Consider the following 17,808-nt stretch of genomic DNA (forward strand, 5'->3'; position numbering starts at 1 on the left):
TGCATATGGTCTATGATCATTTTCACATTGCACTACAAAAGCAGAGTTGAGTACTTGGGACAGAGACACTCTGGCCTGCGTGGGAGACCAAGATTTGGCCACCCTGAAATCTATCTCTTTACCTTGGTTGTTTTCTCTAGGGACATTTGACCTCCCCCACTAACTGCCTAAAGAATTTGACGTGGTGGCTCCTTCCTAGAACAGATCTATCATGACTGCTATAAAGATAACGTAGGGTAAATGTTAGAATAGGAAAGGCACCAACAAGCCCCTCTTATCAGAAGTTCTGTCTCTCTGGCCACATTCTCTGGATGACCCTGCGAGGAGTTGCCAGACAATAATTTACATTTACAAGGAAAGTCTCCATTTGTAAAGGTATCTCCCTCTCTGTATTGGGAAGAGGGGGGATGAGCTCATTTCTAGAGACTTATCAATGTGGAAGGTGAGGCCTTGGGGCTGCATAATAAACCTTACTCTTGTTTACTGTGCTTTAGTGGTAATCTCCTGTAACTGACTCCCCCAACCCCCAAAATCCTCCTTTGTCATTGGCTGAACATGGTATTTAAGACGAGAATTTCTGCTATTGTGTTGAGAAACGCAGTGTCCCTGCTTTCTCCCATGTATACATGTTATTAAACTTGGTATTATTTTCTCCTGCTAACCTGTCTTGTTGATTATTTGGCCAGCCATAAGAACCTTAAGGGAAAGGGCAGAGGGAGATTCTCCCTCTTCCCCCGACACCTGCAAAGCTTAAAATATTGACCATCGGACCCCTTATAGAAAAAAATTTCTCACCCCTGCTCTAGAGTTTATAATGTGCATCTTTAACTTATCATAGTCTATTTTCAGGTAGGGTACTACTTCACTATTAATGTAGGAACCACACAACAGTACAATTTAATTTACTCCTTGCCACCCTTCATGTTCTTGTTATCATATAATTTTATTTCTATTTCTGCTACAAACTCCACAATATGTAGTATATATACATCCTATAGGTTATGTTTCTCTGGAGAACGCTGACTAACAAACCGTGTATGTAGTATGTCCTTTTCTCGGGCTACTTATAAGATTTCTCCTCTTTGCTTCTCAACAGTTTGACTATGATATGCCTAGTTGAGGAAGTCTTTGTTTTGTTGTTCTAGGGGTCTGTTGAGCTTCTTATATGTGTGAGTTGAAAAGAAGATACAAACTGTCATTATTTGCAGATCAAACAATATCTGCATTTACCCTAGCAAAATGAAGAGACTTTTCTCTGAAGTACTAGCCAATAGACATAAATGATGGGTCAAAGGTTAAACAAATATTCAATTTCACTAGATATTGCCAAATTGTTCTTCCAAATTGACACTTATATCAGCAGTGTATAAAAGCTTCTTTCAGTCAAATATTTGCCCCAAAAGTCTAATTTTAATACTTCCAAATTTGGCCTATATGATGAGTGTGATACATGTGTCATTGTGATTTCAATTTTCACTTATATGGTAACTAGTAATGTTGAACATCTTTTCACATATATTTATTAAGCACTCAAGTATCATTTTATATGAATGGTTTATTCATATCTTTTGCCTGTTTCTCTATTGGATTGTCTACTCTTTTGCTTTGGAAAATTCTTTATGAACTTTGTACACAAATTCTTTGTTAACTTTATTGATTGGACATACAGTTTATGCCTTGCATTTTTGTTTTAGGTATCTTTTGTCGCATCGAAGTAAAAAATTTTAATATAATTAAATTTATCAACATTTTTTCTATAGTTTCTGAGGATTTTTGTGACGTTTTTGTTTCCTTGGTTTTTGTCTTGAATAAATCCTTCTATACTCCAGGTTCATAAATATATTCTTTTACATTTTCTCCTAAAAGTTTTAAAATTTGGCTTTTCACAATTTAGTAATGAATCTACCTGGAATTTGTATGATGTGGTGTAGGAATCTGATTTTATGGTGTTTTCTTTTGTTTTCAGTATGAACAATCATTTATTAAATTGTATATCCTTTCCATCAACTTGTAATGACAGCTCTGTTATTTATCATGCTTTCTTCATATAGATTGATTTATAGGCTATTTAGTCTACCTCAATGGTCAGTTTGTTTATAGCTGTACAAATACCACACTGTCTTAATTGCAATTGCTTTTTAATAAATTGACATCTGGTAAGGTAGGCCCTTTCTTTTGATCTTCTTCTGCAGATTTGGTTACTATTTTTGGCTGTTGGTCTTCCATATAATAATTAGAAGCAGCGTATAGAAGTCTGATAGAATTTTGGGGAGAATTGCAATCTTTATGATGTTAAACTTTTCTATTCATAAACATGACATACTATTCCAATTATTCAGGTCTTCTTTTATGTCCTTCAATATTTTATAATGTCGCCCATAAAAATCTTTTATTTCTTGTGTTAATTTTAGATATTACTGCAAATAGGATTTTTTACTGTTATATTTTTAATTGGTCATTATTACTGCTTAGGAATACAATTGACTTGATATGTCAGTCGGTTACCTAGAGCTGCCATAACAAAGTACCACAAAATGTGTAGCTAAAACAACATAAATTTATTTTCTCACAGTTTTGGAGGCTAGAAGTCTGAAATCAAGGTGTCAGCAAGGCCATGTTACCGAACCAAGTGGGTTCACCTCCTGTCAAGTTAAATAAGACTTCTACACCGGTGGAAATAGTATCACAAAGTGTATTTGCAGCAAATAGGAGACCATGAGGAATCATTTCCAAAGTCATGGCGTCCCTGAACAAAGGGAAGCAGGGACCTTTATTTTGGATGGGGAATGATTCCCTTGCACAGGCTCAGTTGGAAAACATGCTTCCATATACTCTGCAGGTTATGGGATAAGGGCCAAGCTCCTCCTGGAGAGATCTTAGCACTAAAAATAAGGCAAAGGTCAGGGGCATAGCTCTTGTAGTGAGGCTTGGTTTGGTTCAGGGTGGTTGGTGTTTGCATCTCCTTAACATAACAAAAAGGAAAAAAAACAATTTGGAAAAACAGTTAAATGCTTCCAAACCCACCCTTGAGTTTCTCAGGGCAGCGAGTGGGTGACAGCCATGCTCCCTCTGAAGGCTCTAGGGAAGAATCCTTGCCCTGCATTCTCAGCTTCTCGTGACCCCAGGCATTTCTTGGCTTCTGGAAACTTAAATCCAATCTCTGCTTCCGGCTTCACGTGGCCTCCTTCTCTCTGTGTCCACTTTTCTTTTTATAAAGACACCAGTCACTGAATTTAGAGCCTAGCCTAAACTGAGAATTATTTCCTCTTGAGATCCTTAATTAATTACATCTGCAAAGACCTCGTTTCCAAATAAGGTCACAGTCTGAGGTTCCAGGTGGACACAAATTTGGTGGGGGACACTATTCAACTCACTTACAATCTTGTATAGACAACTTGACCAAACTTTCTTGTTATCTCTAATAATTTGTGGATTATCTATGGAGACTTTTACGTTATCATCAAACATAGACAATTTTCTCATTTTCTGTCCCTTGTCATTCTTTTTTCTTCTTAGGTCTTCTTACTTTTGCTACAACTCCAGAAAAATGTTGGATGAAAGCTGTGATGACAAACTATTTTAATTTGTTCTTAACTTGAGCGTGAATTTTCCTAAAATTTCACAGGTAAGTGTAATGTATTTGATGTAGGGTTTTAATAAACACCCTTTATTATACTAATCAAGTTTCCTTCTATTCCTAGTTTGCTAAGAGGTTGTTTTTACATTGTTTTGTTTGTAAATTATGAATGAGTACTGCATTTTATTAACGTTTTTCCAGCATCAATTGAAATGATCACATTTCTTTCACCTAAATGTTGATGTGGTTGTCAAGAGGACAAACCATTCTTCCACCCTCTTATGTTCAGTGACTGGAGTCCTGTGAATTAAACTGACAAAAGACAGATTAACAGAAGGAGAAGTTTGTACATATGTGTATGGAGCCAACAAAAGAAATAATTGTCTTATTAACTGATTATAGTTAGAGGCTTATGTACCTAATCTATTAGGGAAAAGGGAGGAGGCAGAAAAGGCTCTTATAGGAAGAACAAATAAGTTTCTTTAGGAAAGACAAATTGTTTTTTAGAAGAACGAATAGGATACAAGAAAGTTTGTGATAATGTTTGTTTATGCAGGTACCAGTGGTCTTTTCTTCCTCTCAATGGCCATGATACTCGCTGGAGGGGGCATTTATGATAGCCTCAGTTCCCAGAAGTTGTTGCTCTTAATCAGATAGGGAACACTCTGAGAAGGCTTCTGTCTGCATCTATTGAATCTTAAATGTCTTCAGCTTAAATCTTAAATCTTTTTACCAACTCTGGGGTTCTGAGTGGGTCCCCACATGGTAAAATACAATGGATGTCCATCGTTGTCTTCCTAGGACAAAACTAACTCAGCCATGATGGTTTTCTTCCCCATATATTAGAGAATTCAATTTGCTAGTAATCTACTTAAGATTATTCTCCTGTGTTCCATGTGAAATTAATTTTCCCTTTTTTTATTTTCCTCACAAAATAGTTTGGGGAATTTTCAGCCTCTTTTCTATTTCTAAATAATATATATAACATACGAAAAATAGAGTAAAACTTATGCCTTTGGGGGTACAGGTTGGAGATTTTTTTTTTATTATGAATTCACATTGTTTAATAATTACATTTTTAAATTTTAATAGACTTTTTTAAAAACAGTTTTAGATTTGCAGAAAAATTGAGAAGATAGTACAGAGTTCCCATATACCCTGCACTCTCCTATTATTAACATCTTATATTATTACGGTACATTTATACTATCATAAAAATGTAAATATGTGGTATATATTACTATGATTACATATATACTATGGTACGTTGTTATAATTAATGAGCCAATATTGATACATTATCATTAACTAAAGATTATACTTTATTCAGATTTCTTTAGTTTTTACCTATTGTCCTTTTTCTGTTCCACGATCCCATGTTACATTTAGTTGTCTTGTCTTCTTAGGCTCCTTTTGGCTGTAATAGTTTCTCAGACTTTCCTTGTTTTTGATGACTTAGTTTCGAGGAGTACTGATCAGGTATTTTATATAGAATGTCCCTCAATTGAGATTTGTTTGGTATTTATCTCATGGTTAGACGGAAGTTATGGGTTTTGGAGAGGAAGACCACAGATTTAAAGTGTCAATTTCACCACATTAAATCAAGGGTACATATTATCAATAAGATTTATCCCTGTTGATGTTGACCTTGATCACCTGGCTGAGATTGTGCTTGTCAGGTTTCTCCATTATAGAAGTTATTCTTTTCCCCTCTTTCCTTGCTGTAGTCTTTAGAAGGAAGTCACTACACACAGAGTAATTGCTTTTTTTGAGTTTTTTATTTCTTCTCCCATCAATTTCATTGTCATATATTTTGCAAATATTTTCTCTGTGTCAAACTTTGCAAATGTATTGATATAAAGTTATGCTAGTATTCTCCCATGATTTCAAAAATCTTGGTACTAGCTTTGGCTTACCCTTTTTTATTCCCCAAATTAATTATTTGTATATTTTCTGTTTTTCTCTTGATCAAATTTACTGGAAAGTTGCTCACATTTTAGTTTTGTTCTAAGAATTAGTTTTTTATTCTGTTGATCATTTCTATAGTCTCTTTGTTTTATCTCCTATTGATACCGAGCAATGGGCTCACTCTGCTCACCATGATCTGAGCCAATTAATCACAACGAGTTAGAGATCAAGCAACGAAGTTTAATTAGATTAGCCGGCAAATCAGAAGACAGGTGACTGATGTCTCAAAGACACATCTTCAAAGATTACAGAATCTTGAGGCAGTTATATAGGGAAAATGGGCAGTGAGGAGGGGGTCCAGGGATGTTGGTCTCCAGGCGTGATGGGCTCCAAGCATCACGTTGTTCCATTCTTCTCTCAGCTGTGATGGATACCTGTTAGGTGTGTTTCTCACCTGTGGTTAGCCGGTTCTTGGAAAGCAACTCATAGGACAAAGTTTTTAATTTATCAAAGTATTGGGGAGTACATATGTAAGTGGAGGCTGTATTTCAGGAGAGCATGTGAATTTTTTGGAGTACCTGCAGTGCAACGAGCAGTCACAAGGAGGAGGGGCTGGGGCCATTTAGTGTAACAAGATGGCCTCACTTATTCTCACTTACAATTTCCCCCCCTATCAGTAGTAACCCATAATCTTATGGTCAAGGGAGAGACAGGGTGTCATAATTCCTCTAGCCACTTCCTGCTGAATCAGGATTTTTAGGGGGACCATAGTCTGGAAAAGAGTTACTTTTCTTTTGACCCCAGTAAATAGAACTGTGAGAAGAAGGGGTAAATAGAAGAGATTCTTTTAAAGACATATCTTAGCTCTCCATGGGGTTTTGCCACCCATTTTTCCCTCAATACAGGTTGGATACTTTCCTGTGATTTGGGGGCTGCCTTGATCCAGGAGTGATGTATCCAGGGTTTCACGCCTGCAAGTTTTACGGATGAGTGAGTGGTGAGAAGAATCTTACAGGAGCCCATCCATTTGGGTGACACGTGGTTTTTGGGTCCCTGGTCTTTCCAAGTTTTCAGCAAAACATGATCACCAGGTCAGAATGCATGTGGAGGGATGTCACACAGATATGCAGACCTATGAGAAACAAACTCATGGACACAAGTTAATATAGAGCTTAATAATTTAACATAATTAGTAATCATAACAGTTTTCAAAATGTCCAGAGATTCAGTCCCAGAGGAAGATGCCTGAAAGAGTTTCCCATATAGAATTTCAAAAGGACTCGATTTAAGTCCGCTTCGGGGAGCTACTCTAACCCACAGCAGGGCAAGGGGCAGTGCCTTATCCCAAGTTAGTTGTGTTTCCTGACAGATTTTGGCAATGGTCTTCTTTAAGGTGTGATTTATTTTTTCCCATCTTTCCAGTTGACTGAGGTTTCCAAGCTGAGTGTAGTATTCATCAGATGTCTAAGCTTCTGGACGCTTGTTGGGTTATTTGGGAGACAAAAGCTGGCCTATTATCATTCTGTAACGTATTAGACAGACCAAACCTAGGGATGATTTTTTTAGCAACATGAAAGTGACTTCTGATGCTTTTTCAGTCCTAGTGGGGAAGGCTTCTAACCACCTGGTGAAGGTGTCCACAAACACTAAAAAAAAAAAAACCCTGAAATTCTCAGCTGCCCAGGGCATCTGGGTATAGTCTATTTGCCAGTCTTCAGTAGGCCAATTTCCTTTATGTTGGGTGTCCAGATGTGGGGGACCAGAAGCAGTCTTGGGGTTGTTCTTTGTACAGATTATGCAATTTTTGATCACCTGTTGTACAGTCTTTTGTAGGTGAGGCCCTATGATGTACTTCTGGACCCATTAGATTCTCCCTCTGGTGGCCAGCTAGCTGTGCAGGCTCATTAATAGTACCAAGCAGTTTTAAGATTTTAGGGCCATGTCTGTAATTTTCTTTTTTTTTCCTGCTGTTAAGAGTCCCCTTTCCTTCCAGATTATCCCATGAGCATGAACTACAGCAAAGGCATAACAGGAATCTGTGTATATATTTACTCTCGTCCCTTGAGCTAGATGTAGAGCCTGAGTGAGGGCCGTAATTTCTGTCTTTTGAGCCGGTGTCCCTGGGGGTAGGGCTTTAGGCTCTAAAGTCTCTTGTGAAGTTATGACTGCATATCCCATGTGTCTTTTACCTTGATCCATGAAGCTGCTGTCATCTGTAAAGAGTTCCAAGTCAGTTCTTCCAGCAGACAGTGCAACAAATCAAGTCGGCTAGAATACACTGTCTCAATAACTTGTAAGCAGTCATGTTCTAAAGCTTTTGATGTCTCCTTAGGGAGCAAGGTGGCTGGGTTTAGGGAGGACGATACTTGCATCTGTACATTTGGATTATCCAAAAGGATGGCCTGGTATTTGCCCATCCTTCCTGAAGTGAGCCAGTATCCCCCTTTTTGTTCTAATAATGTAAGTACCTGATATGGCACATATACTGTGTTGGGTTAGCCCAGGGTGAATTTTTTAGCTTTCAGCAGGATGTCACAGGTAGCAGCCACTGCCCTGAGACAGGGAGGGCAGGCTTTCACAGTCTGATCCAATTATTTGGAAAAATACGCCATTGACCGGGGTGGTGCCCAGTTTTTAACAAGCTTATTCCCTGCCTTTCATGTACATATGGGCTGGTGGGCTTGTCCAAGTCAGGAAGTCCCAAAGCTGGGGCTGAAATTAACTTTGCCTTGACCTGAAATTCCTCTGTCCATTCTAGTGGCTCCTGGTCTCAGCCTTTTAGAGCCTCATGGAGGGGTTTTACTATGAGACCATAGTTAGGAATCCAGATCCGACAGAAACCAGCCATGCCCAAGAATCCTCGTAGCTGTCGCTGGGTGGTGGCAAGGGCTCAGGCATGCATAGCCCTTTTTTTGGTCTGGCAGCAGTTTCCTGTGGCTTTGTGACAAAGTAAATCCTGAGTATGTGACTTTTTGTTTGCAGGTCTGTGCTCTCTTGTGAGACCTTATACCCACATTCAGCCAAATGATTCAAAGTCTTTATTCTGCTGGCCAAACACTGCTCATAAGTGGGGCTCACTATCAGCAAGTCATCCACATACTGGTAACAGCAATCCTTCCTGTGATAGTAAGTGGCTCAAGTCTTTAGCTAGGGCCTCCCTGAATAGCGTAGGGGAGTTTTTGAAGCCCTGGGGGAGCACTGTCCAACAATATTATTGAGTGGCCTGGGTATCTGGGTCATGTCATTCAAAGGCAAAAAGTTGTCGTGATTCTTTCACAAGCAGTATGCAGAAGAATGCATCCTTTAAGTCCAAAACTGAAAACCAGCCGTATTCACCTGGAGTGTTGGTTAGCAAGCTGTAAGGGCTGGGCACCACAGGGTGCGGGTCCTGAACCACCTCATTTATGGCACAAAGGTACTGAACAAACTGATATTCATCTGAATTAGGTTTCTGGACTGGGAGAACAGGAGTATTATATGGCGACTGGCCAGGTCTGATTAATTTTGCCGTCAGGAATTTCTGCAGCACTGTCTGAATGCCCTTCTGAGTCTCCTGTTTTAGCAGATATTGTTTCAGGTTAGGCTTTATCTTTTAGGTTTTTAAGGGTATATATATTGGCTGGACATTCTTTGCTTTCCCAGGCTTCCCATCTGTCCACACATCCAGTCTTACCTCCTCGAGGATCTCCGGCAGCAGCAGGTCTGGCGGTGGTGTTTGAACCCCCAGCAGGGCCATCTGGAACCGTAGGGATGATTGTTCCAGTGGCACTTGCTCCTCTAGCTGGCCTGGAGCAAAAGTCACTTGAGCATTCAGTTTACACAGAAGGTTTTGTCCCAGGAGGAGAACAGGGCATTCAAGCATATAACTTTTTCCCATTAAAAAGATCCAGGTAGGGAAAGGAGAGTATATCCAAATGAAGCCAGCCAGTCGCCCTTGTCCATGTATGCCTACGGGATATCGTCACAGTGGAAATTGCCCCGCTCCGGGAAGGGCCCCCTGACCGAATTGTGTCCCTTGCCAGGTTCGAGAAGGAGAGAGTCCCTCTCTTAGACCTGGCAATCCTTCGGGCATTTTCCCCTGGGCAAGCCGTGGGCCTGGGAAAAAGGGGAGGAGGAGGAGGAGCCCAGAGGACTCCTCGGTCCGTTGTCGCCCCTTCCCTCGTCTAGATATAGCAGCACAAAGGCTTAAACATAGGGAATTGTATTACTTTTTTTCCTTCTTCTTGCAGAATAATTCTAGCTGCAAGATCATGTCATAATTGAGCCACCTGTTTCGGGGCCACTTTTCTTCTGAGCCCAGTGTATACTGGGGCTAGGCTACATTACTGTAACAGATCATTCTTTTCTTTGTCATGGGCTTATAACTGAAATTAGCCCAACTGGCCAGCATGTACCCTAGCGGGCTGTTTTTTTGGAATGGACGGAGTGGTGCCCATGGCAATAAAGTTTGTGTCTGACAATTAATGGACCAAGAAAAGGGTGCAGAGCTTGACTCCAGGTGTCCAGATAACTATAGGACTTATCCAAATCCCACTCCGCCAGAGCATACAGTTTTCACATCAGTGCTAAACAAGCCAAAGAGGTAAGAGGTAAGATCTAATTTCTCAATACCGGTGTAGGAAGTCAGGTTCCTGGCAGAAAGTTCCTATTTTGCAGGAAGTCCAAGTCCAGCTTACTTTAAACCCAAATTTAACTTCCACACAGTGACGGCAAAGAAGGTGCTGGACAAGACAGACTAAGAGGGGGAAAAGACGGTCGGGCTGTGTTCTCACAGCTTCCGCCTAAGGGTTAACATACAAACAGCAGTGACTACATTGAGGTGTACAATTCCGGCTTGACGACAGAAAAGATTGCAAACTTCATGTTCCCACAGATGATGTCACAAGCACTGGAAGTGTGCTGTGTGATTCTGAAACAGAGAAAAATGCACACAGACTAGTGAAACAACACACACACTCAACAGGAGAACAGACCATACAGGCATGTGCACCACAGAAAAACCAGAGACTAGTCTTCCAGATAATATACGAGGCAGTCTGTACTTTCCTTTGTCCTTAAACAACGGCGCCTAAACCACATGGACCTTGGCCTGCCCAAGGCCCCCAGACAAGGAAAAATGAATATAGTACCTGGGAGGTGCACTCCGACGACTCACCTAGCTGCAGATGTAAGCTCATCAGCTTATGATCCAGTCCTTCGTTTCCTGATCACTGAAGTGTTCGAGGCAGTCGGCAAGCAAGGAAGCCAAAAAGGGAATTCCTTGGGCAGAAAAAAAAACCGCCCAGCAGCTGTGGGGAAAAATCCCAAAACAGCTTCCTGCAAGTCGACTAGCCACGGGCAGAGGCTGGTCCCATCTGGGTCGCCAGATTTTGATACTGAGCAATGGGCTCGCTCTGCTCACCATGATCTGAGCCAATTAATCACAATGAGTTAGAGATCAAGAAATGAAGTTTAATTAGATTAGCCAGCAAATCAGAAGACAGGTGACTGATGTCTCAAAGACACATCTTCAAAGATTACAGAATCTTGAGGCAGTTATACAGGGAAAATGGGCAGTGAGGAGGGGTTCAGGGATGTTGGTCTCCAGGTGTGATGGGCTCCAGGCATCACATTGTTCCATTCTTCTGTCAGCTTTGATGGATACCATGTAGGTGTGTTTCCCACCTGTGGCCAGCCTGTTCCTGGAGAGAAACTCATAGAACAAAGTTTTTAATTTATCAAGCTATTGGGGAGCACAGATGTAAGTGGAGGCCGTAAATCAGGAGAGCATGTGAATTTTTTGGAGTACCTGCAGTGCAACAAGCAGTCACACGGAGGAGGGGCTGGGGCCATTTAGTGTAACAAGATGGCCTCACTTATGCTCACTTACACTATTAGTATCTGCTCTTATATTTATGATGTCATTACTTCTGCTTTCTTCAGATTTACTATGCTGTTCTTTTTCTATTCTTGACTTGGACATCTAGCTCGTTTAGTCTTAATTCTCATTGCCATGTGATAGCTGCATTTACAGTTATATGTTTCCCTCTCAGTGTAACTTGCTGGCACTCTACAACATTTGATATAAAGTACTTTCATTGTTATTCACTGTCAAATATTTTGTAATTTCATTGTGATTTCCATTTAAATGATGAATTTAAAAGTTGTTGAGATTTCCCTTGTGACCCAGTATGTGGTCTATCTTTGATTTTCACATGTATCTGAAAATAATGCATTGTCTCTTTGTTTCCTTGGTTTTTACCCCACTTTTCGGGATTCTTATTAAATGTAGAATTGACATTTTTATTTCTTTGCTTCATATCTTTCAACTTGTCTTTCATATTCTTTGAATTCTATACTCCTTCTTAATGATTTCTGGGAGAGTTCCTCAACCTGATCTTCCAGCTCACTAATATGATTTTTGTGTACATTCTACTCTTGCACCAGACTATTATTTATTTCAGTGATTATATATTTTAGACTAAGAATCTTCAACTAGTTTTTTATGACTCTTTGTTTCTGCTTTACAGTCAGACAACTGATATCTCTACTTTATCTCTCTCTATTGATATTTATTATGCTTAACTCTATAGGGGAGGAAGAACTATTCCTCTACCCTCTAGGTTCTTCTGGCTGGTCTAAGAATTAAATTGACATGAAACAGGATAACAGGATAAAGTCGGACAAATTTAATAACATGTATATATGAGAGAAATCCAGGAAAACTGAGTAACTCACCAAAATGGCCAAAGCCACCACCTTAAATATTATCTTCAGCTAAAGACAAAGGAGGATGTTGGGGGTAGTGGTTTTGGACTTCAAAGGGGAGAAAGGCAATGCACATTGAGAAGGAAAGGCAAATGTTTGGTAAACAAATGTTTGCCATGCCTTGCAAAGACAATGGGACATGGAGAAGACTTTGATCAAATGGGCCTTGCTAAGTTCCTCTCTGTCTACCACACCTAGTTCATATTATAATATAGTTATCTATGGTATTAGCTCCTTCCTGAAACAGGCCTTCTATCTTAAATTCTTTTAGGCAGTTAGGGAAGAAGGTCAAAGTTTCTTCCTGAGTCTTTTGCTCTTAAAAATAATCAAGCCAAAGAGATACATTTTGGGGTAGCAAATCCTGCTCCCCTACAATTCTAATTCTTGCTCTATGTGGTCAATTAATTTTTTCCTTTTTTATATAGTGGTTGTTCTCTTCAGATGTCTCATTTTTTGTTTCCTGTAAGGTCACATTTCCCTAGGATTATCTGTTACTACCAATGGTAATATCTCCCTAGGAGAATAGGCAAAATTCCAAGCTTTAGCTTGTGCCCTTGGTGGTGAGTTTACAGAGATTCTTAGAAGGGTTCTTTAGTGCTAAGAACCCATTTTGATCTGTTCTCAACAATTTCCCATTCTCTCACTCACACACATAATGTGACATTGACCTCAAGTGACTTTTCTGTACCTCCACCCAACACAGCTTTTCCCAAGAGGTATTGTCCTCTTGGGATCTAATCATCTAAACCAGAGTTTCTCAACCAAAGATGGTATTTGTAAATATGTGAGTGAAATTTGGGGGTTGCTGTAATAATGCTGGGTTACAACAGACATTTAGGGCAAGAAGCTGGGGATACTAAACACGCTATAACGCATGAAAAAATCCCACACAATGAGGTGCTGTCCCAAATAAAAGTGACAATAGGGCCCCCATGGGTAGTGATGGCAGGGGAGTTAAAGTTTAGGACTAGCTCATTCATTTGCACATACAGATATCACCTTTCTACCCTCAGGGTTCTCTGGTTGTGCCTGATAACACTACATTGCCTCCAGTGGCTGCTGGAAGATGATGCTGTTTCTCTGCCCTGCAGTAGGATGGTGGCGATCAATGTTCTAACCAGGGCATTGTAAGGAAATTAAAAGGACTCAGAATGTTCCCCTCAATATTTTCCCTGTCCGTGGCTTCCAGTTTCTTCTGTCCTGGGTTGGCTTCCTTCTCCTAAACACTCACCTCCATCAGGCACATCAGAACTCAATCATCTTGGACTTCCCAGGGATTTCTCACAGTTTTTATTAATAACCGAAATACACCACCTCCGTCTCACTTCTGCGGCATCTATAGGATTGGATCAAATGAGGGAACCAGCATCCTCTGTTAGTATCCCACCTGGCTACCTCAATAGGAACACTGATTGTTAACAGCATCTGGGGAGGAAAAAAAAGGTACGTGGATAGCTAATTTTGAAAAAATTAGAGAAACAAAAGTAGATTTACTCCAGCAGATATAAGATATACAAAGCCATGTTTTAAAAAGGCAAAACAGAACACGGTATGACATTTATAGATGAAAAACAGACCAAACAGGGTGAAGAGCCCAGAAATATGACACAGACGGCAACGCGAAATGATAAAAGTGGCAGCACCAATCTGTGTGAACATGATAGACTATTTGGTAAATTATTCGGTAGAGAATATGGGAAAAATAAATGATTTGATGGAGAAATATATTATTTTTTCTATTTGAGAAAGTTTTTAAACTTTTTATTTTGAAATAATTTTATAATTACAGAAAACTTTCAAAAATAGTACAGAGAGTTCTCATATACCCTTCAGCCAGCTTCACTTAATGGTAACATCCTGTATAACCATTGTAGAAAGTTCAGAATCAAGAAATTAACATTGGTACATTAGTGGCTATTAACTAAACTACAGACTTTATTTGAATTCCACCAGTTTTTCCACTAATGTCCTTTTTCTGTTCCAGAACCCAAGCCAGGATCCCATGTCACATTTAGTCATCATGTCTCCTTAGTCTCTTCCAATATCTGAAAGTTGCTTGCAAGTCTTGCATTGTTTTTAATGATTATAACACTTTTGAGGAGTATTAGTTATCGTGTAGAATGTCCCTCAAGTTTGTTCTATACAATATTTTCTCATTATTAGACTGAGGTCATGCATTTTTGACAAGAATGCCACAGAAGTAGCGTGCCCTTCTCAGTACAACATTCATGAAAAAAGATGTATCCTATTACTGGTGATATTAAACTTGATCACTTGGATAAGCTGGTGTCTGTTGATTTTCTCCACTGTAAAGTACTATTTCTCACTTTGAAATTAATGAATGTACTGGCGGAAAGATATTCTTGTTTCTCCCCAAATTTTCACCCACTGATTTTAGGATTCATCAGCAGATCTTGACTGCAGAAATTTTTACTGCAGTGTTCTAATGCAAAGAAATGACACCTTAACAATGTATCTATTTATATAATGAAATGCAATACTTTTCACTCTGAAATGTCTGTATTTAAGTTGTTCCACTTCATTCATGTTTCCCACAAGAAAAAAAAAAGGGCATACACTTGCTTTACAATCATATAATGAAAAGGGTCTTGGTAGGAGAGAAGTTCCTGTCAACCCCGCAGGGCAAGACTGCTTGCAAATTTTTTAAATAAATTCTTCCTCTTTCTGCCTGGGAGACAAAGTCTTAGCCAGGCAAACCTGTTACTCAGAGTCTGGTCAAAAATTGACTAGGTGGCCAGATGCCCACAGCCTTCTGTTCAGGTTGTGCAAATCCATTAAAGTTGCTCAGGAAACCAACCACATCACTCTTTGAACAAACATGTTCATTTCCCTAGCCAGGAAAATCCCTAGACGTGTGCTCCTGGTATGGCTAAAGTGTCAAAGTCAGGTGCGTTTGAACAAGATGATCACGGTTTTCCTGTGTTTTATTTTTCACCTTCATGGAAAACATCTTCAAAAAAACATTTTCAGTTTCATGCTGCCAGAGAATAAAAATATAATGACTTGTGTTTGCAATATATGTAGCTGGTTTCATGCAATTTTGACAGTTTCTCACATTTTAGAATCCTGTCTGAGAATTTGGGGAGTGAGATAAAATTCTTCCTCCCAGACCCCCAACATGTTCCAATGCCACAAAGAGATGGTAAGTGTCGCCGAGGAGCTAACTGGAAGGGCTTTTAGGACATGATGCAGCCCTAGTGATGGGTTTGAAACCACCTCAGCAGTAGACATAGGTTTTGTGTGCTCCACCATTTAGTGACTCAAGCACTTTCTGTCTCTGCTTCTCCTACTGCTGTTAACATCTAACTAATCTCTACTCTCTGTCTCTCTGCTTCATGGCTTCTGCTGCCTCATGTCTCCCACTCTCTCATGACTGCTTAGAGTGGTTGAAAATCCAGCTCTGGAGATCAGGCTTCAAGGCCTGCCTTTTCCATGTGCTAATTATATGACCTTAGCTAACGTTTAAATGTCTTGTGCCTCATTTTCCTCATCTGAAAATGTGAACTACCTCATAGTGTAGTTCTGAAGGTTAAGTGGGTTCGGGCATAAAAAGCACTAGAAGAGCACCTGACATGCAATAAGTCCTCAATAAGTGTTAGCTATTGCTATTTGATCTGTGGGTGTCCACATCTACCCCCACCAACTGCTTTCTTCTCCACATATATGCATCTCTTTTAAACTCCAGCAAAGAGGAGATCTGTTTGGTAGGCAGTCACCATTGAAAGGGAGCACCTCTAACTGGCAGGGTTCTTGTGCCGGGTTCCCACCACCGTATAGTTTGTTGCCTTGGAAACAGGTGCCTATCTCTGTCACAGGGTGGCAGGGTAACAATGACTTAGACATAAGGAAGCAGCTTTACACGACCTTTTCACCACCTTTTTCAAAGAGGGCTGTGGGCATGGTAGTCACTCTGAACTTCATGCACTTTCCCATAGTATAACTGGAAATGGCACAGAGTCCATGACCCTCTGTTACTACTAAATCTGGGGCCACGGTGAGCTATCTCTCCATGTACCTGCCCCACCATTGGCCCTTCTTCCTCCATTAACATGGTTGAGCCGCAACAGCCTGTGCCCTTTATCATTATCTAGTGATGTAAAGAGTCCTATGCCAAGTTCTCACTGCTAGAATCTTGACTCATCCTTGCTATTGCATCTTCTCTCATCCTTCCAGGGATAGGGACCCTCTCCTTGTACTCAGATGCCATGGATATGAGACGTCCTACCATTCAGTGTAGCCTCCTTGATAATGGGATGCATCTTGCTTGAATCCTGGAGCCATGGCAGCCATTTCCCTACCTTGATGCTCAGTCCTTGCTGAGTGTTCCCTGGACTTCTGCTTTTTGCTTAGCTGATGCTGACAGTCTGCCGATTTTGCTCGGGCTCTTTGAGACCCTGGCCAGCACTACTCTTACCGTCCTCATAACCCAAAGAACTGATGATCTTCAGGATTATGTTTTACTGGGTAAACTCATGGCTCCATGTTCCTACCCCTGACTGGACTCTCATGTTTAGTTCCTTCATTTAGATCCACAAATGTAGGGGAAAGGAAACTACTCACTCAAAGATGATGATGAAACCGGATGCTAAGGAGGACCATATATCTTGCTTACACCAGGCTTTTGAGTGATTTCAAGGAAAACACGGTTAAAAAAAAAAAAAGCCTTTTCTTTTAAGCATGATGGACAATAAACACATGAACCACAGCTCTACCTGAACTTGGTTATACCATATGTGTTGGAGTCATGCTGAGTAGTGGAAAGTGCTCTGAATCAGAGTTCAAAGTGACACAAGTCCTGGTCTCAGTTCTGTGTCGAAGCTCACTAGATGACTTGCACAAATCACTTAAACTCTCTTCTGTGCTCTCAGGTCTTTAAATCAAGCATATCTCTCATGCCTACCTCATAAAAGATGTCAGGTTAACATTAACTATCGATATCTATACGACTAAAGCAAATTAAGATCCGTAATCTATGTGTCTCACAGTAGGCTGTGAACGTGGGTGGTTGCTGGCATTGGTCTCCAAGGGAACAGTCAAACCAGACCTACTGCAAATATTCATCTCTTATTAGAAGCTCCCTAGGGCAGAACTGAGCAACCCTGGACCCAGTCATATAAGGTTTAACCAGTTTTTCCAACAGTCATCATGGAAAGATACAAACAAGTATTGTTAACACCAGTTTGGTAGAGCATGATCAAGGATGTGGGAAGGATTATCGAAATCTTAAAGATCCTTGTGAAACAAGTCTTGATTCTTGCTTATATATATAACTGGAAGGACTGATGGACATGTTTAAATGTTTAAACATGAGTTAAATATGTTTAACTTCCTGTGTGGGACAGCACAAATGAAACCGTGGATTACACAACAGTGTAATCAGCCACTGCTTCCTATGGGCACTGGTGCATTTGTCCAGGGTACCTGCTCTTTCTGGCACCATTTCTACCAGGTCACGAATACAAGCCACAGATGGATTCAAACTCGTAACCATAAGCTATCACTGTTGGTCTGAGTTAATCAGTATCATTGTCTTGTCTACAGTGTATTTGAGGTTC

At 40.2% G+C, this 17,808-nt stretch overlaps 1 long non-coding RNA gene across 2 annotated transcripts in view; it reads right to left on the bottom strand.

Moving 5' to 3' along the window:
- Nucleotides 1-9,543: 9,543 nt before the first annotated feature.
- Nucleotides 9,544-17,808, bottom strand: part of LOC131408434 (uncharacterized) — a 32,364-nt gene continuing 24,099 nt past the window's right edge. For both annotated transcript variants that reach the window (XR_009220765.1, XR_009220766.1), the window contains exons 4-5: nt 10,641-13,657; nt 9,544-10,394 (exon numbers count right to left, since the gene is read on the bottom strand). This is a non-coding gene — a long non-coding RNA (uncharacterized LOC131408434). The remainder of the gene's footprint in view (nt 10,395-10,640; nt 13,658-17,808) is intronic.

Source organism: Diceros bicornis, chromosome 7 (genome assembly GCF_020826845.1).
Source record: "Diceros bicornis minor isolate mBicDic1 chromosome 7, mDicBic1.mat.cur, whole genome shotgun sequence".
Classification (NCBI taxonomy): domain Eukaryota; kingdom Metazoa; phylum Chordata; class Mammalia; order Perissodactyla; family Rhinocerotidae; genus Diceros; species Diceros bicornis.